This window comes from Anomalospiza imberbis, chromosome 14 (genome assembly GCF_031753505.1).
Source record: "Anomalospiza imberbis isolate Cuckoo-Finch-1a 21T00152 chromosome 14, ASM3175350v1, whole genome shotgun sequence".
Lineage (NCBI taxonomy): Eukaryota > Metazoa > Chordata > Aves > Passeriformes > Viduidae > Anomalospiza > Anomalospiza imberbis.
In genome coordinates, this window is record NC_089694.1 from 1,898,678 (window position 1) to 1,924,402 (window position 25,725).

Consider the following 25,725-nt stretch of genomic DNA (forward strand, 5'->3'; position numbering starts at 1 on the left):
CCTCCAAAAATGAGAAAAAAAACCTGCCAACACCATAAGTGCTTCTGAACACTTTCAGAATGTTCAGGAAATCTGCAAATTGTCAGAAAGTTTTAAGGCGTATTATGGCAGAAATCTTGACATAAGTGTGCTGCAGACATCAAAAAGACTAATGCTGGTGTCGTGCTGATTTCATTTTCCTTTTGTTGTATAAATATACACACAGAACTTTAAAATATTGGAGGTGATCTGAAGTGGTTCGTAAAACCTTGCTGGTTTGCAAATCACTCGGATATTTTAACTGCATTGCCTGGTTCTGAGTTAGTGTCTGGAGGCATCTTGCATTCTGTTATACCTTGGGATTGCATCTGCAAGTTCTGGATGTGCAATATTGATCCAGAAACTTGGCATTTCAGCTTGGAGAAAAAGAGCAGCTTCTGTGTAGGATCTGTGGTGTGAAATTCTGCTCGTGGTGACTTCAACAGCTTCTCCTTTGTTTAAAAAAGTGCTGCTGGTTTTGTCTTTCCACTGCACTTCAGTGGAAGAAGCTTTTTTTTTTTTTTTAGGCTTTTCATTGTCAGTTTTCCTTTGGAGATTTTTCTCTAATGAATCATGCCACATCTTTTTGGTACCAAAAGCCAGAGACTTTGAAAGGAGAACTGCTTCCTAGTGCATACATCTATATGGTTTATTCTCTATATATAGATATTCATGGTTGGTAAATATTTGGTGTGTTGGCACTTGAAGAAAGTTTCTCTGGAAAGGATGACTGAAACCAGCAATGATTCTGGATTTCAAGTAATTAAATGATGTTCAAATAATTTCACAAACGTTAAATAATCTTAATGGGAAAAAAACCCTCTAATGTTCAGCATTTAATGACCAAGAAAATCTGTTTTCAGCAGTTTAAAGGCATTTAAAATATTTCAATATTTTACACAGTTAATGCCTAAATTACTTGGGATAATAAGAGGATATTTGACTTGTATTTCTGTTACTTACATGCCTGTAAGATTTCCCCCAGCCATTTGGCATGGCAGAGCTGAGTGTACCTAATTATCATTCTCAAGATCCAATCACTGATTTTTTTTCCCCCACCCCCATGCTATATTTACCTTTCATGTGATGGGTTATAAAAACTCTTATTCTGAGGGCTCAGTAATCCATGTTCTAGCAGGGTGGGTTCAAAATACTCTACAGTCACAGATAGCCTTGCCTGGGCGTTTTACAGAAAGCAAAGCCAAGTTTATGTAACAGAAACAGAACATGAAACGTGTGGCAGGCAGGATTTGTGATCATCCTGCTCCCAACCTCTGCTACCTGAAACTTGGTTTGTGTCGCTTTGTTCCTTTTTGTGCTCACTAATTAACATTTCTCTGGTGTCCCAGGATAGCTGTGAGTGCAGTGAGGCCAGCAATTATTGGAACCACTTGAAAGCTCTCCTTAGAATTGCTGCCATGACGAGACCAGGTGGCAAAACATGTAATGAAATGCTGTATCTTGAGAAAAATGTAAAGTTGGTGTCATGTAACACTTCTGTGATGATAGATTAGCCAATGTAATTGCAGGAAATAAATGTCATCACCTGTATGAAGATAAATAGCTTTTCCTGCACTAGCATGCTTTTGCACATAAAATGTGCCATTTTACCAGTTGTCCCCATTTTTTTGCCAAATAAATTTTATAATGGCCATAAAAGGAAAGTGTGATGTGTCTGCTTAAGTGTTAGAGTGTTAACAGAGGGCATTTCTGTGCTTCTATATAATTGAAATCAATGACATTTTTACCTGAAAAGTTGTTTTGTAGCACTGTTACTTGACAGAAATGTTTCTTTCCATTCCCTGACATATCTAAAAGTCAAAATGTGTGGAATCAGATGCACATGCATCATTAGCATGTGGGTGGCTGGAATTTTGTGCTCATAATGCTCCCTTTTGCCATAAATGTCTGAAATGGGGCTGTGATGTGTTCTCCTGGCAGACTGGGACGTGAGGCTGTCACCTGCAAGGGTGGCAGTGAGAGAGTGGAAATGTCAGTTCATTCTGTCCTGGTGACAGCACTGCCAGGGCACAAGGAGAAAAGTGTCCATAGCATATCCTTGGAATAAAGGAAAACTCAAATAGGATTATCAAAAACATTTAAAAATGTTAGAGCTGTTTCAGAGTTTTTTAGTAGGGATTGGAAAGTATTTCCTCTCACACACATGTACAGGGGATAAAGTGAAGATCTACACTGTAAATATGAAAATTGCTCAGAATTCTGGGATAAGATGAGTTAACTACCAGGCAACTACTTGGTATCATATTTGCTAGGTTGATTTGTGGTCCAAAACCAGTTGTCTGAAAATTTTACCACAGGTGTAGTGAATACCTGCTTTCGTCTGACACTCTGCTGTCCCAGACTTAATGAAAGCAACCTTTTTACCACTTCACTAAACAAACCAATATGTATTCAGATGAAGAACTAAATTACTTTCATGTTTGCTAAGTACCAACTATCCTAAACAGGTTTGGACACCTCCTTACTCTTGTTGCTCCTGTTTTGTGCAGAAGAGGTTCTCATTTTGCCTTTTGTAGCTAACAGTAATTTAGTAGATAATAGTTGGTGGCATTTGAAAATTGATTTTTTTCTCTAGGTCTCTAAGTGTAACTTTTCCCCTGTGAAACACCACGAAAAAGATAATTTCTCATGCAATAAGAAATAATTTAGTGTCTTAGGCAATCTGTCTGAATGTCTGGGTGTGGGACACGCTGTGTTTGGTAATGGTGGGAGTGGGTCCAGCACAAGGGCAGTTTATTGCTCCATGAGCTTATTCCCATGTTGTGCCATTAAATGCAGGGATTGTTGGTGCACTGATTAGAGCAGCGGCAGCTGCACACCCTGTCCTGTGCTGCTGTGTCGCTGCCACTCTCCGTGGGTGTGCTGTCAAGGCCTCGCTGCAGATGTTTGCTTCAGATTACTTCAATCCTCACAACTGGCAGGTCCCAAAGGAGCTACAGGAAACTTCCCAAATGAGTTAAATCAGCTTCTGTGGAAATCTCAGGGGGCTGGGTGGCACTTTGTGGGCAGGCAGGCTCGTGAAACCTCTCCCTGCCTGCAGAGCAGTGATTGTCCTGTGCAAACACGTCAGGAGCACCCTCAGCAGGGCCTGATTTTGTGTGATAAGGAGCACAGAACACGCTTGCTTTTTGAGCTGCATATGCTTTTTAATTTCCCCCTCAAGGAGATCCACGTGAATGTACTTTCACACAGCTCGCTGGGTAACAGCCCAAAGTGTATTTTAATATTTCTGTTCCTGTGGCTGAAGGGGTCATGGCTGATGTGCTGGGACCCAGTTAGCACTGCAGTTAATGATGCAGAGCTCTCTGCCTTGGCTGGACAGAGATGCTCCTGTTCCTGCAGGAATGCTGCTCCACCGCCTGTCTGCTGATAGCCAGGAGAAGATTGCCACCCTTTGGCCAGGAGGCAGAGGCACACGGGGAGAGAAACACGGTGTGCAAGTTGGGGATGCTGCAGCAAAACTATTTAAGAGTATATTCATTTGTAATGTAACTGCTCAGCAACGGGAGCCCAGTTGGGTGGAGGTTGTAGGCATCATTTGCTTTGATTTAGTGTATTTCTTAGCACGGTGATGTGTTTGGAGAGAATATATTATGCTACGTACTAATTATGTTTTCCTGAGAACTGAATTGCAAATGCATTGTGAAGATAGGATGAAGGCTACCATGGTTACCATTGTGCACCCAGGAACTTATTTTATACAGTGCCAATTAATCTGAGGTAATGCTTGAGAGGGAAGAACATTGAATAAGAAATGCTAATGTCTCAGCTGAAAGATGGAAATTAGATAGAAAAACACAGCTTTTATTGAAAATTATATGTCAGGGTCAGCATTTATAAATGAATCCACCTGTATGACTAAAACCAGCAGTTTTGTCTTACATTAAAAAACCTGTATGTCCCTCGGCCTAATTGATACCCAGGCCACTGCTGCTTTATCAAGGACGTTCTCTCAACAGGAGTTTTTTTTCCCCTTCTCGTGATTTTAACAGCATATTCCTGCAGTCAGGACCGTAACTGGGGATTATTGCTATGTCAGAAAGAGAGTGCATTTGCATGATGCAAAGACCTCTAAACCTTCTGCAGGTTGCATTTGCTGGGGACAAATCTTGTGCCTTTGGCCAGGGGCTTCCCGATGGTGGGGACTGAGCGTGGCACAGCTCTGACTGCCCCTGCTCCTGGCAGCTCTGCTCGGCTCTTGGAATGGTGCTGCTGCGGCTCTTGGGTCGCCTCTGTCCCGTGTGCGTGGGCAGGTGTTGGTGGGGAGGGGATGCAGCGGTCTGTGGAAGCTGCTGGAAGGTTCCCCCATGGCTGACAGAGCCCAGGCTCCAGCGTGGGGCTGCTCTGGGGACAGCTCAGCCCGGCAGTGACAGTGGCAGCACATCTGGGCTGATGTGGGACGCCGTTTGTGCACAGGAGCAGCTGCAGCTGGCACAGAGAGGGGTGAGAGCCCAGCAGAAACAGCCCTGCAGACCCCAGGGTGGGGCAGGAGCTGCTCCAGGCTCCGGGACAGAGGTTCCCCTGCACAGGCAGCTGGGACCCACCTGCAGCCCCTGGAGGAGCCCAGCTGAGCGGGGCATTCCTGAGAAAAGCTGTGTCCCCATGGGAATCCCACATGGAGCAGGTTTGCTGGCAGGATCTGTGGCCCTGTAGGGTACCCGCAGTGCAGCAGCCTGTTCCTGAAGGACTGAATCCCATGGAAAGGGGCCCACGCTGGAGCACTTTGGGAGCAGCTGCAGCCCATGGAAAGGGCTCAGTGCTGGAGCAGTACTTTTGATAATTGAATTTATTTTTACCATGTTATAAAATGTGTATGAGCCTGAACATTTGCTCTTTAGAAGAAATCCTTCCATTCCTGTTGATTCAGCACAGTGCAGGACCAGTTGGACTGGAGTTAACTTGGCTGGTGTTCCCCTGGGACAGATGAGGGAATCCTGGTGCTGAGCATTCTGCTGCCTGAGCAGCATCCCATTCTGGCAGTTTTTGGCAAAAGAATAATGGTAACAAACAGCTGGGAGGCAGCAACTTCAGCTCCCACAAATGTCCCAGCGGTGAATAGCTGCTCAAGGCAGCAGCTTTGATACTGATACTAATTTTTATCTTACTGGAAATTTAGCTACTCAAATGCATTGGTACCGTGTCCAAGGGTTATTCATTAAACATAGTCCGTTGGCTTATGTGACTTGTAAGTATATTATTACCATCTTTCATTAAAACCTGATTTTTTGTGCGGAGTAAAGCATGAGAATGAAAATAAAAGTAAAGCTTTTTGAACAAAATCCCTTGTTAAAAGAGAATATTTCTTCTAAGGAAATATTTACAAGCCAATATAAATATTTAAAGCCAATATTCCAAATATTTTGTAAAATGATTAGCTGCTGATTCACATCTCATGTCTTCAACTTTGTGCTGAAATAAAAAAGAGCTGCACAGATGTGTGACAAAGAATCGAGGGCATTTCTGCTTCTCTGCTGAAGCAAGTTCACATTTAATAATCAAATTCTTGGCAGGAATATTTCTGCAACCTGTGTCAGTGGAGCATGTACGAGCTTAGAAAGGAAGTTTATATAATTATCTCATTATCTAATTTCAATAATAGAATAATTGAGTTGCCTAAACGCCTATCAGTGGCGAACCAATGGAAATGGTAGATCTGTGGATGTAAAGAAAAACCTCAACTCGTCAGTCTGGAATCTGCCTGATCTCTGACCTGCTCTCCTTCCTGGCTGGAATGTTTGCTTTCTATTAATTTCTGTTGGAATGCTTCCAGTGAGTGATTTCATGTTCTCATGCTGGGCTCCCTTTGCAGGTCTCCCTCTACCCCAGAGCTGACTTGTGAGGCCAGCCCTGCACCTGCCCAGGCGAGCAAACACCTGCGGGCTCCAGGCTGACCTGCCTGCCTCTGCCTGCAGGGCAGCTTTGGCAGGAGCCTTTTTGGGGTGTGGATCCCTCGGGAGAGGTGGGTGAGGCACTCAGAGAGCAGCTGCCTCCATGGACGGACGGACGGACGGACGGACACACAGATGGAGCAGCTCTGAGTCACTGAGCAGCACTGGGGTTATCCAGCAAGCTGCCACAAATTTGTTATCTGTGAGGAAGCCTGCAGTGGGGCTGGGCCATTCCAGCTGAAAACCTGCAACTGAGAGTGTGGAAGGTGGTAGGGAAATACAAAAAAAAAAGGCCATATTAATTAATATTAATTTTAGATTAGCTTTTAAATTAAAATCATAAGTAGTTATAGACAACGTTTATACAGAAGAAGTAGGACATGGTATGAAAGCACCTTGCTTCATTTGCAATCCAAATGAAAACATGCAGAGTGGTTTTTTGCAGGTTAGGATGCTCTTAGAAATTGGGACTCATCCTACAACCAAAAATCATTGCAATAGGTCGAAAAAAACAATTGTATGCTTGACAATAGCTGTCACAGGCTAGTGCCTGCTAAACTATATTCAAAGGGATGAAATGTATTGATTATTGACCTGTTGAATAGCACACGGAATTGTCCTTTTGATGGAGGTTAGCCATTGCTTCTAATGGCGTTAGCTTATCCCTCCTACCTCTTCTGCTTTCCCAATTTATGAGTTCCCTGATTTTTGGCAACTTTTGGTTTGGTACTTAGGCTGTATAATTCAGTATCATAAATAGCTGAGTCTGGCAAGCAGAGTGTAACTGATAATGTACCCAGCAGCTTCTTTTATGTTTTGGAGTAATTGTAAACAAGAATAAAACTGATTATTTCAGCAAACAGTCACAAAAACTTGTTTTAATTTTAGATTTTTGTCCACAGCCAATAGAAAGAGGATGGTTTGTATTGATGAATCTCTGCTGAGGATGGAAGGAGCCAAGAACCATAACTGCAATTACAAAGGATTCCCACACATCTTTGTTTTGTGTGACTGTGGAAAAAGGTGGGTCTGTGTCTCCTGCAAGCTCATCCCCTCACTGCTGAGCACTTTGTTTATCCATTCTCCGGGGAAGAGGCACTTTGTTGTCATGTTTGATTGCTCCGAGGTTTTATGAGGTCTCTCCAGGCTTGGCTGCATTTGGAATGACTCTAAGGTTGTTCTGCCCTCAAGGCAGGAGCATCAAGGCTCTCCTGCCCTCGCTGGAGCGTGTGTAACACAGAGCAAGTCAGGCTGCCCGTGAGCTGAGCTCGTCCGTGTGCAGCAAGGAGTCCCAGTGAGCAGAGCTTTGCTCATTTACTCCCTGCAGAGAAATGACATTTGTTCTCCACAGCATTTTCTCCTGAGAGGACCAGTTATTGGCTCATGTCACAAGCAGTCTGCCACTCCTCAGTGACTGATTCCTCCAGGCATACTGGGATCCCTTTCACTACCCAGTGATCCAAATTCCACTCAATGATTGCAGGAGTGTGTGGTGGCTGTGAGGACAGAAATTGTTCCTGAGCATGAGTTAAAGTTCTTCTGGTTAAAGTTCTTCTGGTTTCGTTCCTGGTCCAGTGCTGCAAAGTGTGGTGCAAACACACACATGCTTGTAGGGACAGAAGGCTTCAGTAGCCTTTTGTATTCATCAGCTAATTCTAATTCCAATGTATTCTAATTCTGTCCAGGCCTCTGCCACTGGTACAGACTTGCAGAGCATGTCAGGATAACCAGAATAGCAACAGATAATCAGAATGGCAAAATTCCCCTTCTTCCTCTACCTGCTGCAGCTGGTTTGAGGGTAAGTAGCAGACAATATATATAAAAATTAAACAAGATTATATTAGCCTATACATTATTAAGTGTAGGGTACCTTTTTTGTTGTTTTAAGGGTGATTAAAGCAATGAAATTCAATACAGAAAGCAAAAAATAAGACTGAGAAAGTGATGTTAAAATTTGATGGCAAGCATATGGGTACCTCCCCACATCCCTGATAGCCTTGTTACAGGATTTCCCTGGTGACATTGCATTTGTTTCACTCCTGGAATTAAATCTATGTTTTCTCATCTGAGTTAGGTTTTAGTATTTCTGCTCTTGGTTGCTTTCTGAAGGAGCTATTTAGGAGATGAGCTGTGTAAGAATGCAGTACCATAATTAAATGATGTTGTGGTGAGCAAACCTTGCTGGCTTGGCTTGGGCCAGGTGTCACTTCAGTGTCACCAGGGACTCACCACTGCCTGGGACTGCCACTGGAACTTCTGAGGCCCTTCTCTATTGCAATACAGGTTCTCCAGGCTTGAGCACGAGCAGGAAAAGAAATAATTCAAAAATAATAAAAAAGAATGGGGAGGTAACCCACTGATGAACTTAGTCCAGCCTGGACTAAGTTTTTAGCCTTCCTGTTTAAATATTCTAAGGCAACAGTTGTGGTGCTTTACACAATACATTAAACAGCTCAATCACACTGTCCTCTCTGCATTCATAAATTCAGTGTTTGTATTCCTGAAGCAGCTGTTTTCTTCTCTTGCTCTACTTTAGCTCTTCTTCAGAATACAGATTCCAGCTCATTTCCATTTTTTCCAGACCTAACACTTTAAAGTTTTGTTCTGCTGTTTGGTTTTTAACCCTTTAGACCAAAAATTGAGTGGTTTGAGGACCACTCTTTTATTTTTCAAATAAAGTATTCCTTAGCTGTTAAATACTTCCCAGTATTCTTGATCATCCTTTTGGAAGGATCCTCTGGGACAGTATCTGAGACAGAAGAGCTTGTTCTTCTTCTTGAATTTGACTTGATTGCTTTCATGCAGAACTAATTGCCATGTTTTCACAGGTGAGTCCTCATCCTGCATGTGCTTCAGTTTTTACACATCAAAGAATAAGACAGACTTTGGAGATGGGACTTTTAAGATGGGAGTTAATAGGGGCTGTGCTTTGTCCTTCGAAAACTTCAGACCTAAAGTGTTATGGATTTGGCAGTTGAAAATTCTGGCAATAGTGGCAGATACTGCTAACAGCCCTTTCCTTTCCCCCCTTTGCTACAGGTTGAAGTCCTCTGCAGAAAAGTCTGCTTCTCTTTAAAATCTGAAAAAGATTGTGCTTGTATTACTCAAACAATTCTTCAAAAAGAACCTTATAGATGCAGTTCTAAATATCTCTCATTATTTATGCAAAAGGTATATACATGCTCACTAAAGTAAATAAAAGTCAGCTAAAATTGTTGTTCCTTGTTACACATTTACAGCACCATGGATAGAAAAGCTTCCAGAAGTACTTGGGGAAAGAGCTGGTCCAGATTTGTAGATTGGGAGTCTGATAGAAAATATGGGAGAGCCTGTCTAGCTGTTATTAATGCCACGTTCTCACTTAGTCCCTGATCCCTCCCAGAAGGCCAATCTGTAAGTGTGGAGAGACAACTGCAGAGCCACTTGCAGCTGGCTGGCAGGCTGGAGAGAAACATCCTGAATATCTAAAGTTGAGATTAAAAAAATATTCTAAAATCACTTCTGCTGCACTGCCAAGCTCATAGGACACTTCACAAACAGACCAGGATAAAAAATATTCAATGTTAGCCTAGACTGCTCAAAAAATTTCAGTTGGATTTGAGATAAATTTTTGTTACTTGGTCTTGCTGTCACATTTCAGAAGTGCAGTAATGTTTTCAAGTTGCAAGAGGAAGATGTCCTGCATGGATGAGACCTATAAATTTAAATTCAGACACTTCCTACATAATAAAACCACACACAAGTGTGGGGACATGAAAAGTGTTAAAATACATCAGCAGTAATATTATAGATGATTATATTTGGCACCTGGCGTAGAACATACCTATGAAGCAGGAATTACCATCTAAATGACTAAAACTCCCACGGAGATGATGGAATGTATTTATTAGGTGGTGACAAGCTGATAACAAAGACTGATATAACTGTGGCTGGGGGTTTGTAGGTTACAGTAACAGTTCTCTATAAACTGTGCACATGAGCAGAAGGCTGAGCTGTTGCACTGGCTGCACCTGGAGCAATCTCCTTGTCTTTGTCTGGACCCCTGAACTTCCTTGTTTGTGTTCTTCCCATTGAATCCACCCCTGCTCCAGGTGAAGGTGAGCCAGGAGCTGGGTGGAGCTTGCTCCTCAGCCAGGGCTGACCCACCAGAGTTCCGGAGAATTCCATGTCAAAACTGCAGCCCAAACCAGTCTCTGAAGGATAGATGCCTGAAAATGAGACCTTCCCTTCTAGAAAAGGTGGATTGCTGTGTTGTGTGTGGTTTTTTGTTTGTTTGTTTCATTGGTTAGTTGCTGTTTGATTTTTAGCAAAGAACAGGTAGAAATGCCATATCCTGGAATGAATTTATGCTGGAATCTGCTCCTTTAGCTGTTCGACAGTGAGGAATGAATTTATGCTGGAATCTGCTCCTTTAGCTGTTCGACAGTGAGGAAGCAGTGTTACCTCAGAGTGTCAGACAAAATTGATTAGTTCAGAATAAGCTGCATCTCTTAGTGGAGGTCTGTGGCACACTGGTGTCCAGCAGTGAAGAGCTGTACTGGGTGGTGCAGGGAATCCTCTCAGTGTCTGTTTTTGGGAGGATTATCCAGGAATTCCTCCTCAGCTGTGAATTACAGTTTGATGCATTGCCAGCTTCATGAGGAGACTGTTTATTTTGGTGATGCTCATAGGCATATGTAGTGCCATCCATCCTGAGCCTGTGCTTGGCCAGAGGTTAAATCTCTCAGGTATTTATTTGTGGTATAGTCATGGCTTGGTTCTCTTTCCCTCAGTCCCCAGGTTTGCCAGATAACTGCTCAAGCAAGTATAAAGCAAAAAAGGCTGGCTGCTATTGTAAACAGAATGTGAAAGGAGTGACAGAGCTCTGAAACTGCTCCTCTGTTATCAGACTGGCATGAAAAGAGACAGATTTTTACACACTTGCTCTCAAAATCTAAGTGGTCCACTGAGAAGTTTAAAATACTGCTATAAATACACGTGGCTTTAATTATTTTTGCCTGCATCTAAAATTCCCAAAGCTTTTTAGTTGCACAAAAAGGTCAGGAAAAAAGCCTATGGCTGAAAATAAAACTAAGGGTTCACAAAAATGCTGGTTGGTCAGTAGTGCTGGAAGGACTGTGTGTGTAATCATGGATGCACAATCATGCTGATGTCTAAAGTAAAAGTCCATGGGCAAACCCTTGGCCAGGGTCTTTTTCCAAGGTTAGTTTCATAAGAAAGTGACAATTTATTAAAAGGTTTTAGGAAAGGTCAGGTTCTGATAAAGCTTCAGAAGTGAAGTTATTTTAAGTCCAGCATGATTACCTGATAATGAGAGACCCAGCAGGCTGGGTCTTATGGCATTCATTAAGGGGCGAGAGAAGGAAGATCTTAGCTCTGATTTAATGTCTGTTCCTGTCTTCTCCTTCAGAAAACCTCAGGCTAGCAGAAACTGAGAAAGCCAGGAGAAAAATTAAATTATTTTTGCCTAGATACCTTTCATCAGGAAACTTTTTACAAGGGCATATAGTGCCAGGACAAGGGGGAATGGCTTCAAACTGCCAGGGAGTAAGTTTGAAGTAGATATTAGGGAAAATTCTCCCCTGTGAGGGTGGTGATGCCCTGGCACAGGCTGCCCAAAGGGCTGTGAAGTGCCCAAGGCCAGGCTGGACGTGGCTTGGAGCACCCTGGGACAGTGGAAGGTGTCCCTGCCCATGGCAGGGTGGAATGGGATGAGCTTTAGGGTCCCTCCCAGCCCAAACCATTCTGGGACATTCTGATTCCAGTCATGGTTTTTCCTGAGCCCCTCCCTCATTCTCACTACCTCAGTCACTTCACAGCAGGTTTTTTGCAATGTGTCCTCTTCCCCACTGGAGGCACAGGGAAGTGCCCAGCAGGGACAAGGATCCCTGACCCTGAAGCAGCCGCAGGTGCCAGGCTCAGGTGGCAGCTCACATCTGCACTAACTGGAAATCCCTTCCCTTCCCTGGTTCTTTCTGTCCAAGCAGATTTGCTCTGGGCGTGCTGAGGTTGGGAGTTGTGAACGCTCTCCAACTTTTCCTGTGGAATCAAAAGTAAAACACTCTGCCTTTGTGTGTCACTACAGAAATGCTGTGTGAGACTGCAGAGAGCAGAGCTGTGTCATTAGGAATGCAGTCAGAGCCCAGCGCCAGCAGAGCCGTTTGCTAGAGCACTGCAGCAACGAGCTGTTCTCTGAGGCAACAGGCAAATAAGACATTCAGATATAGATTTTTCTCTTATTTCATCCTCCTTGGATATCTTTATTTTCAGAGGGAATCACATAATGCCTTTACACTGATGAAAGTGAAAGCAAAAATATTGGTAAAAGCCCTCGGTGGTGTTTGAAAGCTCCCACTGCAGCTTGCCAGGACTGGGTTCTGTCGGGTGTCTCTGTGTGTTTGATTTCTGCCTTTAGCAGCTGTTTCAAGTCAAACTTGTATAATTTAGTGCTGATTTGTAGCTGGGATACATATGTGTTCAAAAAAACATAACACCCAATGCAGAGGTCAGAATTACCCTGTGCTCAGCCTTCCACTTAGAGAGCTGACTCTCATTTACATGCAGCGCAGGTGGCAGTGCTCCATCTCTTTCTGGAGACAAGAAGGTGTCCTTAGAGTTAAAAATCCATCCTCTGATTTGCTGCTGAAGAAACAAATTAAACCAGCTTTGCACTGTAAATGCCATTTAGTGTTTGCATCACAAGGACTAGGGGTTCACAGGGAATACCTCAGCAGGTGCCTTAGGATCTTATGAGGTGAACAACGATAAAAAAGTCCATGTGGAGGTTCTGAAAAATTATCCAGGAGAGAGAGAGAGAGATGTGACAGCTTGTGCTCACAAAGGTGCCAGGGAGGCCATAATGATGTGTTTCTTTTTAGGAGAAAGGGGGAATCAAGGCCATACAAGCCAGACCCAGGAGCACACACTACCAGTTTTTTAGCTGTTTCCAGGCTTCATCAGAATACAAAAGGAGGCAAACTACTGAAGGCTGTGCTGACAGAGCTGTAGGCATTTGGGAAATTGTCATTATCAAAACTCAGGTGGGTCTCCAGCCATGCTGTGGACAATTATGAAATCATAATATTTTGCATCAGTGCAAAATAGTGAATGAAGCAGTGAATTGCAGTACACATTTATAGGCAATCGCTGTCCAAAAGGTGTTGGACTTTCAGAATTGTTTGAATGCTCATGGGCAATGTGACTGATGGATAGATGCAATAGATTTCTTTTTAGGATGAGCTTATAAGCTTTTTTAATCCTTTACTACTGCTTCATTCTTTCCCTCCACCCCTTTTGTACATCTCAGATGAAAATGCCACATGAAAGAAATTCAAGTGTACATTTCTAATCCATGTAACTGAATAACTGCAACAGACTTTAGGGACTTCAACTTCTGTCTTTTGAATACCCAGATGATGGAGACACACACTACATCAAGTCAGACTTCATGACCTTTGTCTGTCTCAAAAAACCAAGAAATCCTTTTAGAATGTAAAGTGGGCTTTGGCTGCAGTGAAGTTTGGCAAGTGTTCCTGGCTGCCACAGCACATTTGTAACTAAACTGACAGTGCAGATTCTCTAAACATCCAAGCACAGCCAGGTTTATCACATTCTGCCTCTTGATGTTTGTAAATTAGTCTTGCTTCTCTCTAATAAAAATCCTTGTAGCAGAACCAAGTGTTCAGCAATTCTATGACAGGAGACACTATTATTTTGGAAGCACAGCTATTTTTCTTCAAATTAACTTGTTGACAAGAGGAAAACCATGCTGGAGTCACTCAGAATGTTTCCTGCTACATGCCAGAAAAGCCTCCTCTATCACTTGGAATTTCAACGTGCTGTGCATTTGTGGAGGAAAGAACTTTATACACTGACATCTCGATGCCACTCACATCTTTATATCTCAAAAATAAAAAACTAGGGGTCAGTTCATGAAGGCAATCCCAGATCTGCAGAGGGCTCAAAAATCAGCTTCTGTCCCAATAGTGACCAGTCTTTGGGTTGACATCATTCTCAGTTTAAAGGTTTAAATTGCTTCAAACTCTTGGGATAAGTTTCCCAGAAGATAAAAATAAAGATTGCCATATGTGTTATGTAAGATTTAAGCTCTGTCCTGAATTAGATTAAACTAAAATCAAATTGACATTGTTGTTTTATTTGTGAGTGCTCTGCTGGTGCCTTGATATTATGAAGCATTACAATTTAAGACCAGAAAAGCAAATAGTGTTCAATCAGTTTATCTATTTCCACAAAGAGAGGGGAGAGCCACAGAACTGCTGTAATTTCCTCTTAATTAAAATCCTCCAAATTATTAAAGTGTGTGGAAGCTTTATGCAGGTGCATGTCCAGTGGCACTGGCTGAAAAACAACTGCAATCCAGGCAGGGGCTTTGCCCTCCCTCCTCAAACCTTCAGCCCTTCCCCAAACGTGTGGTTGGCAGCTGTGTGCACACAGCAAAAAGAAACGCCTGTGCTTCCATAAATACAAAAAAAAAAAAAAAAAAAGGAAAAACAAGGAAAAAAAGGAAAGCAATCCCAGCTCCAAATTCAGAGATTTCTGCAGCTCAAACCCCACAGCCCAGCTGCAGCATTAGAAAGCTGTACCCACAGAGAGGGGGATGGACGGGTGGTTTTTGGTTTGAAGTGCAGGGCTTAAATGACAAGTTAGCCATCCTGGAGTTCTGTCCCTCTTCCATTATTTGAAGTGCAGTGTTGATTCCCAGGATGTGGAAACCCAGGGCACCAGGAATATTTCTCTGTCTGCTCTGGGGTGTCCTGGCCCCCAGGGGAGCACTGACTTTGACCCTCATTCATGGAGAAAACTTGCAAAGCCTCAAGGTAAACTAGAAAGCACAAAAGTGTGAAAGAGATTGTAGAGATTGTAGAGAGTTATGTAGTATGTCACACGGGTGAGACATTTAGGTTTTGGGATTTTTAGTATGTTATAGATGGGTTCAAGATGGAGGATATAGGGTGTTGTCTCGAGTTCCCTTCTTCTTTCTTCTTCCTCCTCTTTCTTCTTGGGTTTAGGTGGTATTTTGTAATTGGGCAAAAAAATCCACATTGTGGGTCTTTAGGGGTCAGTTATTGGGTTATAAAGGGAAATAATCTAGGTATCACTTCTTAATTGGGTAGCTCAGTTTTTGATTAGACTCAAAAGGCCTCGTAACAACAGATTGTTGGCCATTTTTGTGCTGTTTTTCCTGCACGCAGAGTCTGCTGCAGACAGTGTGCTGAAGTTTTGATAAGGTAACAATAAACAGAAGCTGAAGCCCAAAAAAGTCCAATGTGCCTCTTGTTCCTGACACAGAACTGCTCCAGGAGGGGCTCCCCTGCCAGGGGAGCCCCAGGGAGTTGCCCAGCTTGGGGCCTGCAGGCTCACAGCCGTCGCCAAAAGCAGAGCTCTCAGCATGGGAGTGCTGCTCGGGGCTCTGGGGTGCAGGCTGAGCCCTGCTGGCAGTGGCCCTGCTGCTGGCCTCCCTTCAGAGCCAAGCAGGGATTTCACATCTGTGCTTTTCTCCAAGAGCAGTTAGTGGCATGAAAAGATTTGATTTGTAAATGTCTGAGGCAATAGACTTCATCTTTATAGCGCTCAGAGAAAGGAAGTGTGAGGCACTGAATTGCACAGCTGCCTGCAGAAGAACCACTTTCCTTTCCAAGACCACCATTTATCAGGCAGATGAAACAGGAATATTTCTGTGAGCATTGTCTCAAGAGCAGTACAGAATCTATCTGCCGCCTCCTCAAGCATGTGCAGTTTTAATGAGTTTCCACCTGCCAAAAAGTCTGAAGTTCTGCAGACTCCTTTGCCCTCCTGCTACACCTTTATTTCCACTTGTTAAAAACTTATTATTCCCTCACTGTAAGCAGTGGGCTGAATTCACTAGATAAATCACTCAATAATCGCCTTCTCTTTTTTTTTTTTTTTAAAGTAAAAATCAATAATCAGGTTGGATGTAAGGAAAAATTCCTTGCAGGAGTGGTCTGGCATTGGGATGAGCTGCCCAGGGAAGTGGAGGAGTCACAAACCCTGGATGTGTTCAATAAATGAGTGGAGCTGGTGGCACTTTGCCCCAAAACCAGCATGCCCACTCAACCATCTCCCAGAGGCTGGGTTTGGTCACCTCGGAGATGTTTTCCAACCTTAATGATTCTGTGATCACCCTTTGTATTAAGCAAGAATCAATAGCAGCAATCACTCTTTGTTTTTAGGGTGTGGACAACTAAATTTGTGTTCATAAATCTGTCACATCAGGGAACGTGTGGGGTTTGACATAAAGACAGCTCCAGCCCCAAAATGCACAGACTCATGGCAAATTTCAGATATCTGCAGGTGTAAACAGTAAAAAGCTAGATAAAGAATCACTTGGAAAATGATTTATACTTCATAAAACAGCACATTTGGACAGCATAGAGTGTTTTTAGTAGGACACGTCTCTGAGCAGCTGGGAAGGTTTAAATGGGAGGTCATTTAAGGCATTAAAATCCTCTTTGTTTAACTCTCTGTAGATGCACCCAGGGCTCAGGGGTGCTCGTGAAGCTCTCCAAGGTTCAGGCATTGGGGTGGGTGGGAATTCTGGCTGGGAAATGGCAAAGGATGTCAATCTAAACTTCAGCAGCTCTCATCCCATATTGAAGCCAGTCCTAGAACACAACAAAGGGCATAAAATTACAGACAGAGCAATACTAATAATTTAAGAAAATTATTTCAGTGACTAAAATTGAAAAAAAAAAAAAAGTATAAAAATTTAAATGGAGCTAGACAAAGAAGAGAAGATTTTCCTTTAATGACCCCTTCTTAGATATTGATTGCTATTTTTCTTACAAGAGTTTTGCCAGCTATCTGAAGGAAACTGTCCTTTGAGCATAAAACCAGTAGAGACCAATTAAATCACAGAACATCCTCCAGTAACTTATATTGGACAGCCAGAACTAAAGTATTTTTAGTGCAGCTTAGAAAGTCAGAGCATTCTGAAATTTCATACTCTGTTTGATCTTTCTGCAGATAAATGTAGAAGGCTCAGAAGAACTGGCATTTATTTGAAAATTTGCTTTTTATATCCAGTAATAAAATATGCAAATATATAAAGTCTTTCCCTACCCCATGTTTAAGTTATCTGAACCAATTCTCCATGTATTTCTTTAGATTTTAAGTCAATTTTAATTAAATGTTTCACATCTCACGAAATCAAGAGAGACGTCTCAAAACTTCAGTCAAATATTTGAAGATAAATTTCATAGAAATACAAAACTAGAACTTGAATAAGTTACTTTTTCTGTCAAAGAAGCTTTAGGCACCAAGTTACTTGGAATCTTTAAAATATTCCTAGATTATGATGTTGCACAGAGTGTCCAAATTCTTTGACCGTGTTAGCAAGTAAGAATCAGAAACATTTATTGTTTAAGGCAGCCTCCATAATACGTTTGGACAGAAATGGCTTTATTTTTTATTTTTTTTTCAAGCATATTACAGAGGTTTTCAGTCAAGTTTTAGGTCTGCAGCTGTCTCTCAAGGCTCCAGTGTCCATTCCTGTGCTTTTGAGGGGTCAGTCAGAATAAACCCTGAGCAGTGAATATCATCTGTACTCCAGCTTAACCCACTTCTGGTTACTTTATAATTTGAAAAAATTCAAGGAATTTATAAGTTGACTCTCACTGAAGAAACAAAGCTGAATATTGGATAGTAACAACAACGACAACAACAATAGTAACAATAATAACAATAACAATAACAATAACAGCAATAATAATAATAATAATAATAATAATAATAATAATAATAATAATCTAACTCATTCTACAGGAGCAGCAGGAAATTATAAACCCCTCCCTGGCACGGGTGACTTTGGGTGTGACACTATTAGTGGCTGATTTTTCTGCTGTTGTCCAACTCTAAATCCAGACTCTGCAAGATTATGTGGATAAACTTCTTTCAGAAATTTGAAAAGTTCATTCTACTGTGTTCTTTCCTGAGCTTTATTCTGCTCTCCTCAATGTTTATTCTGTCAGCTGCAGTCTGAGAATCTCATGGGTCCCCCACCTCTCCCTCCTGAAATATCAGACTCCTCTCAGCCCTTTTTTACTCACCTTCCTATCTGCAGTCCTCTTGAATTCTCAACTTTTAACTTCCATTTCTAAAATTCCTGCAATTCCTCTCCTCCATTCCACCCCATTTCTCAAGAGCCCCGTCAACTGCCAGTGCAAAAAGAAAAAAAGAACCACTTATTTCTTTCTTTCCAGTGCTGAAAAGTCTGGAGCTCTGCCTGCACATCACAAAGGTCCTCTTATCTCCCCAGTCTGTGCTGTCAGCACCTAGCAGGAAATCTGAGCAATCTGAGCAAGCTTTAGATCTCCATCACAAGCTGCTCCGTGTCCTTTGCTGCTGCTTGGCTCTCAAACTAAAGTTCCCAGCCCAAGGGCACGGCAGCTGCTGCACTTTTAGGCTTCTGTCCCTTCAATAAGTTACTTTTTCTGTCAAAGAAGCTTTAGGCACCAAGTTACTTGGAATCTTTAAGCTATTCTTGGAGTATGATATTGCACAGTGTCCACATTCAGATCCTGCCCGGTTTTCCAGCAGGGGATTCAGAGGAGCACCAGCTCCCAGCCCTCTTTCTGCCCCACTCCTTCCATCCTGAAGCAGCTGCTGCACCCCAGGACAGCAAATTCCCAGAGCTTTCCCTTTCCTGCCTGCCCAGGCTCAGCAGGTTCATTAGGAGTCTGCACATGCAGCTGCTGTGTGAGAACAGACAATATCCAGGCAAAAAAAAACCTTGTGAAGGGCTCGGCTTCATTACTAATGTAGCTGTCCAAGAATTAGCTGCAGTTCTTAGTCTTGTGGTTTAAAAAATGTGGAGAGGTTTTCATGGGGGCAGCAAAGGCAGATAAGTGCTAAAGTCCATCAAGTGTAGTTCTGCAGCAAAGTCCAAGTTTTCCAAAAATCAAAGGCTCGCGAGAATGAAGGGAAACTAAAATCCAGCCTTAAAAAACCCCCAAAATAAAAAAAAAAAAAAAAAACCCACAATAATATACTGCCTCCTTAGGTTAACTCTCAACTCTTTGGCTGAAATAATAAAATAAACTGGAACAAAGCATCACAGGGAATCTGGCTCTGTGTGGGCGTGTGCCTGAGAATCTAGAAAAGCCATGCAGAGTGGAAAAATTCACATAGCTGCTTGGCAAAACTGGGAGCTAGTGAGAACTGCTTGTTACTAAAAAAGGTATCAGAAAACCTTAATGAGGGCCCTGCTGCACCCCCCCTCCAAATGTTTGTGCTATTGAGACAGCCAGCACAGAACCCATCCTGATGGGGCTCTGTGAAGTAGTGCAGGACTTCAGCTTCTGGAGAATAGAACCCTGCTCTCATCCCAAATGGGGTTTTTGGGGAAAAAAACCCCAAACCCTGAACCTCCTGCACAATCCCTGGTGTGTTTCTGTGCCTAGCAGCCTTTATTTGCATGATCTTTTGCCAAGAAGCTCTCTGCAGCAGGACTGGACCAGCCCCAGGGGAGGCATGGGTGATTCTGGCCTCAGTGATGCCACATCACTGCTGCCTTGCAGAGGCTGCTCATGGTCCTCAGGAGAGCAGTTCAGCTGCCTCTGCCTGCTTCCAGGTGCATTTTCATCCTCAGGAAAAGCTGCTGCTGATGCTTTTATTGATAAGAAAATCAGGAGACTTTCCCCAAACGGTTCAGTTCTGCCACAGTAGAAATGGCAGTGAGGGAAGTGCCTTGGGAAGTGAAGCATTGTGAGGTTTTCTCTGGGGTCACGGAGCTTTGTGTTATTGGAAGGACAAGGAACTGCAAGTTGATCGCAAAGGTACAACTTAAAAAAAAAACAAAAAAAAACCCAAAACAAAACAGCAACCCAGAGGGATAAAATTGAACATCCCAAAGCAGTACTTTATCTGTTCCACATGAGCTCGAGAAATCTTAAGGATATCCAGTGCTTCAATCTTAAAATAAAAACCCCAGTGCCAGTCACTCCTGAGAATAAGGTAACTCAGTAAATTAAGGCAGCTCAAGCTCAGTATTTTATACCCAAGGGGTGTTAGACTGAGGAAGGATAGAAATTGAGTCTGTCCTTTATCCAAGTGGAATTGCGAGCAAAACCCACATTTTCACTGCAGCTTTTAAGATTATATTTGTCTTTAATCAGCTTTAATAGGAAAACAGGGGAAAACAGCTTCAGAAACACCAACCCCCAAAACATTCTGGTTTCAAAAATTAATGGAGAATATTTAGTGGGATATGCATTTCCCCTACAAAGCATGGTACAGACAGTTGGAATAAAAATCCCTCATTCCACTTTCATTACTGAGGCAGAAAAGCAAAGCAAATGGGAATGGCTCTGTAACCATAGCAACATTTGCCATTATTATTTTTTCAAAGAATTTCTGAGGCTCTACAATTTGAATTCTGCATTCTGAGGATAAAGTTTGTATCAAGGAAAAGAATGGAAGAACTTTATTTGGTTGCAGGCCCTAATGGAAACTTTAAAAAATATTTTTTCCCCTAAAGAGTAGTTTAAAAAAGAAGTCTCATGCAAACAGTAAGGAATATAATTTCTTATAATTTTCTTAAATATAGTGTAAGATGTGCGTAGCTCTCAGGAGACAGGGTGTAGAAATTATGACTGCATGAAAACATGCTAATTGAGAATAGTCAATTAAAAGGAATTTCTAATAATGGCAGGAAGTGTGGAAAAATAATTATGGTTTCCATACAGAATATTATATTTTTCATAATCCTCAATACAAATTTCCTGGGTGCTGTTGCTTGGGTCAAATACAAGATTCTTTCTTTCTGTCCCCTTCACCTCAGTGGGCACATTTAATCTCATCTTACATTTATTATGAGTAATTGTACTCACAATAACTTAGAAGCACAGCCTGTTCTTTAAGAAGGAGCTGGACTAATATAAAAGTAATCACTCTTAAAATACTACAGAGATACCAGAAAGCAAAAAGAAAAAAAAAAAAAAAAAGTAAAACAAACCAAGAAACCCAAAGCCACCATGAATAAGAGTCAGGATTTACATTTAGCAGAACCAGATGAAAAACCACAATTGGAACATGACATATTTGTTATATTTTATTCCATGGCAGATGTCAGCAGGAACAGCACTTCTTGTGCTCCATTTAAATGGGAAGGTTGACACTTAAAAATCTATTTCAATCAAATCACGATTGATTTAATGAACATTAATCAGATGCAGAGGACTATGCCAAAATATTAACTTGTTAATTGGAATAATTCACTGCAGGCAGGAAAGCCACCTCATCTTCGAACGACCTGCTAGAAAATACAGCCGACCAGAGAATTAAATCTGCCCAGGACTGATGCAACAGCACCTGAAGACTGTAAGGGGAACAAGGCACCAGGTAATAATGTCTCCACCTCCAATCTCTTCTTAATCTTTCTCTTTTGTGCCTCCTCCAAACATAAATAACTCCTTGATGGGTAGACACAGCAAGCTATTAGGTCTATTGTGCTAATGATCTGCAAATTAAACTGTAGCAAACCCAGAGCCTCCATGCTGAAGCTGTTAAGACCTTCTCTGTCAATAACCTGCAGAAAATGAATTACACAATTATACCTCAGTGCAAACTGTAATGACTACAAATTACAGCAGTAATTGTATTATACAGCAAAGTGATTTGATTCATTGCTTACAAGGCATAATTAATAAGCTGAAATGAGATTATCTCTATATTCTATCTTTAGAGTCTATTTTTCTGAGGAATAATTTGTTGGGTTTTTTTTTTTTTTTTGCCCAGCATCTCGTCTCTCTGACTGTCAGAAATATTTAATGCATTTTTTTGGGGAGAAAGTCATCGAGCATCTTCTTAAATTACTGAGGTAACTCTGGTAGGGTCTGTGAAGAATCAGGAGGCATTACTGCTCTCGAGAGATGAAATAGAGAGATAAACAGAGATAAATAGAAGGCAATCTTGTATGCAGAGAGCTCTTTGAGGGTATCTGTTGATGAGCAAGGGCAGGGAAATGACTAAGGCAGATTGCATTTGCATTTCTGTTAGATGACAGTTCATTTTAATTTCATTGATTGCTTTTAAGTTAGGATAACAAAACAGCCTTCATTATTTCCCAGGGGAAAGAGAATTAGAAGGAAAGATTTGGGAGCACTTTGGCACAAGAAACTGTAAACCAGAAAGAGACAGAAATAGACCTTAGCTCAGGACTCTGGGAAACGTGTTAAAGGTTCCTGATGGCGACAGAAGGAGTGGAAATGATCATTAACAGCACTCCCCCAAACCCTTCCTATTCTTGCCAGGATCTTTTCTTAAAGTCTGCTTTATTAGGATGCTATTTAAATACCAAGAGGTGATGAACTGAGAATAACAAAGGGGTGACATATCAATGCTCTCACCCTGGCCAAGTGAGCACCTCTACTCATTTCAATCAGAGATTTAATTGGGATTTAGTTGCTGGTTTTGGTTTGTTGTTTAAATGAATGGTTTTCATTTTATAAACCTACACTGTTCTGCTCATTACAGGTGTTTTTCTAGAAGTTTCCAGCTTGAGCTTTCTGTTCTTAAGGACAATATTAAATAGCAGAGCTGCTATGGAATGCGGTTTATCCTCCTGCTGCAGTCAAATGAAGGAAATTTGGGAGTTCCAGAACCTGCCTGGGAAAATAAGGCTCACAGAAACAAAAGCTTTAAGAGTTCTCTGGCTGCTATTTTGCCCAAAAGTAAAAAGCCTATTAATTTATTATTAGAACAATCTCCTTAATCAAAATGCTGATTCAGCTTGTTATTTATTAGATGATTCTAATGAAGACTATGAAAATCAGGAAAGCAGCCAGAACAGCAATCAACTCCATTTTGCACTAAACTAAAGAGCACCTGGTGCTTTGCAACTTGTCCTTTGGCAATCTGGAAAACCAATTTTCAGCACCTAAACTAGTATGTTGGTCACCAGCAGAAGCTATGCTAGTTTACCTTTGTTTTTCTTTACTCTGTGCTTTGAGAACATTAAGACACCTATATTAAAATGTTAATATGAAATTCCAGTGGAAAGCCTGGATTTCTGAATGCTTGTATTTTTCCATAACAGTCTCTGCAGTTGCACTCAAACAGAGAGAATAATCTGAATGTCAAATATTTGACAAGTCAATTTGAGCAGAAGTAGGTAACTGTGGAGCCAGGAATTATTTTCAGTAATTGATAGAACTTTATATCATGCAAATGACATATAAGAAACATAATTTTCAGCCCAAGAACAAGGCTTGATAAACCCTTAATTTTATTAAAGATTCTTTCTTCTCCCCTTGTATCTTTATCTTAAAAATTCATTACTGCTGTCAGCTGTATTTGCTATCACTGTGTTCAGAGATTTGTCTTTATTTTCCCAAAGACAGATAGCCAGGTTAACTTCCAGCCACTAAACACAAAGGATTGAAAATATCCAGCTGCTTTCATTATGAACATAGAGAAATATCTTGGTGATTTAGAAGAGGAAGGCCCTTTACCTTACAGTAGATCAAGCTTGTGGACACATTAAAAGAAGAAAACTGTAAAGTGCAAAATTGTTTTTTGGTTTATTAAAATTATCGACTGTGTAAGAGTGGGGAATGTGTACTCAACATGAAAATTACATCATGAATGCCTGTAAGTTCTCTGTCAAAGCAAAATCCTTACAGGATACACAATTCCCCCATTCCTAAGCAGGGACAGGCAAGCTCCCTGATCTGATCCATCCCAAATCTGTTCATCTGGGGACAGCAGAAAATGCTCAGCCGTGGGAGTGAGCACACACTGGTCACTCCAGGAAACAAAAGCTTCCACCCACTCTGCAGTGTTTGCTGTCCAAGGTGCTGGTTTTCAGAAAGCATCATTGACAATTAAAATAGGAACCACAAAAAGCCCTTTAAGATCTATACCTAATTTTTTTCCTGTCTCTCTCAAAAGCAGCATCACCATTTAGTGTATTTTATACACTGTTTTTTTTTTGCAGGACTCTGTTCAGATGAAAAAGAAGAAGTCAGTTCACTTTTTAGCCCTAAATTAATCTGATGTTCTCACAGGTCTGATTTTTGACAGCAATGTGAGAAACCAAACAAACTACAACCAACCAAACCCCAAAACCCTGGCTTGAATGGCTCCTTCCTCTCAGGAGTCTGCACAGCAGTAATTGGCCTAGGAAAAGCTCTGCTCCATTCAAGTTTCTTTTCTTATAAAACAGAGATGAGAATACCTTTGAACATAATTCAAATAATTGACTGTCTGCATCTATTTTTGTTGATATATGTCAACCAACAGAGCTGTAAGCTATCTAAAGCAATTGTAAAAAAGACAAGAATTCTATCCAGAGCAGCTCAGTACATGAAATAATTCCCTTTATGCACGCTACCTCAGAAGTACTATTTTCTATTTCAAAACAATGCAGGTACCCTACAACACCAAAAAGAAAATCAAGGGAATACACCTGCAAGTAAAGTATATTGCAGGCACTGTGACATGCAATTATACATGCTAGTGCTTTTCAGCTTCCAATTTTAGACTAATGAAAAATCAAAGTTCACTGAATTACACTAAAAAGACTTCTAGGCTGCAATTCAATGGAATGATCCGTGAGGTAATTCTTTTTCAGAGCTGCTTAAACAGAAGCGTAATCAGCAGGGTGTAGGACTATTGAAACAGGGAAAGCCACCAGTTCTGAATCCCAGGACAGGATCCTGGTTAAACTGGGATTTCTGTGTGTCCTTCAGTAGGAAAAACTTCATATTATTCTACTTTTCACTGTGAAATCAGCAAGAATTCTGCTGTACTCATCAGCACAGAGATCCTGTGTGTCTGTTTGAGGCCCTGGCACAGGGTGCCCAGAGGAGCTGGAGCTGCCCCTGGATCCCTGGAATGTTCTAGGCCAGGGTGGACGAGGCTTGGAGCAGCCTGGGACAGTGGGAGGTGTCCCTGCCATGGCAGGGCTGGCACTGGATGGGCTTTAAGGTCCCTTCCAACCCAAACCCTTCTCTGATTCTTCATTTTTAACATCCATGGAAATACAGCACTTTTCCCACTCCCTTGTTCTTATTTTCCAGGTTTTTCATTGACTTCTACAAGCCTTAGGTAACTCCAGCTTATTCTGATGCATTCCATTTGTAACAGTTCAAGCCACTGTGGTTATTTATTTCTGAGCCTCTGATAAATCCCATGTGTTCTGGGATTTCAGGGCCATGTCACAAAAAGAACACAACGAAGCCATCGCCACCAAACAACCAAAAGGAGGTCCATATTTTCTGCTCTTTTCTATGTGAGCATATCATTCCTTGGGCACAAAATGCTCCCACCACAGCTAATGCAGTTCCAGGTTTTTTTCCCCCTCCTTCCTTTTGTTCATTATTTTTTCAACAGTTGAAAAGAGTGAACAAAATCAATTCAAAAATATATTACACTAGCACTAAACACTGGTCAGCTACTTGCACTGATTGGATAAAACTTGGTACAGTTGAGTTTGAGTTTCACTGGGAATCTAAAACTTAAATGAATGGAAAATTGTGGTGATGCATGCTTTATTTTTACTTGTTTGCAAAAAAAAAAGCCATAACTTTATCAAACATTATGAACACTTTCACTGCTGACAACCCTCTTCAAACATCAACTACTGTAATTTCCCCCACATTTACATAATACTGGCTGATTAAGCTGACAGAATTTTCTTTGCTGCTTGCTGCAGAAATTAAAAATAAAAACACAGTGTTAGCAATGGTTTGCCCTCCTAAGATTTTCACGTTAGAGTGGAAGAAAGAGTAAAATGGCTAACCTGAAGCAGACTAGAATA

At 41.6% G+C, this 25,725-nt stretch overlaps 2 long non-coding RNA genes across 2 annotated transcripts in view; both read left to right on the top strand.

The window, feature by feature from the left end:
* LOC137482303 (uncharacterized) overlaps window positions 1–9,412 on the top strand; it is a 79,700-nt gene extending 70,288 nt beyond the window's left edge. Inside the window, exons 4-7 of the long non-coding RNA XR_011003991.1 lie at window positions 6,837–6,950; window positions 7,613–7,725; window positions 8,659–8,755; window positions 9,310–9,412. This is a non-coding gene — a long non-coding RNA (uncharacterized lncRNA). The remainder of the gene's footprint in view (window positions 1–6,836; window positions 6,951–7,612; window positions 7,726–8,658; window positions 8,756–9,309) is intronic.
* Window positions 9,413–11,912: 2,500 nt separating this feature from the next.
* Window positions 11,913–22,957, top strand: LOC137482304 (uncharacterized). Its single transcript, XR_011003992.1, has 3 exons — window positions 11,913–12,967; window positions 21,188–21,305; window positions 22,483–22,957. It is a non-coding gene; the product is annotated as an uncharacterized lncRNA (long non-coding RNA).
* Window positions 22,958–25,725: the final 2,768 nt, after the last annotated feature.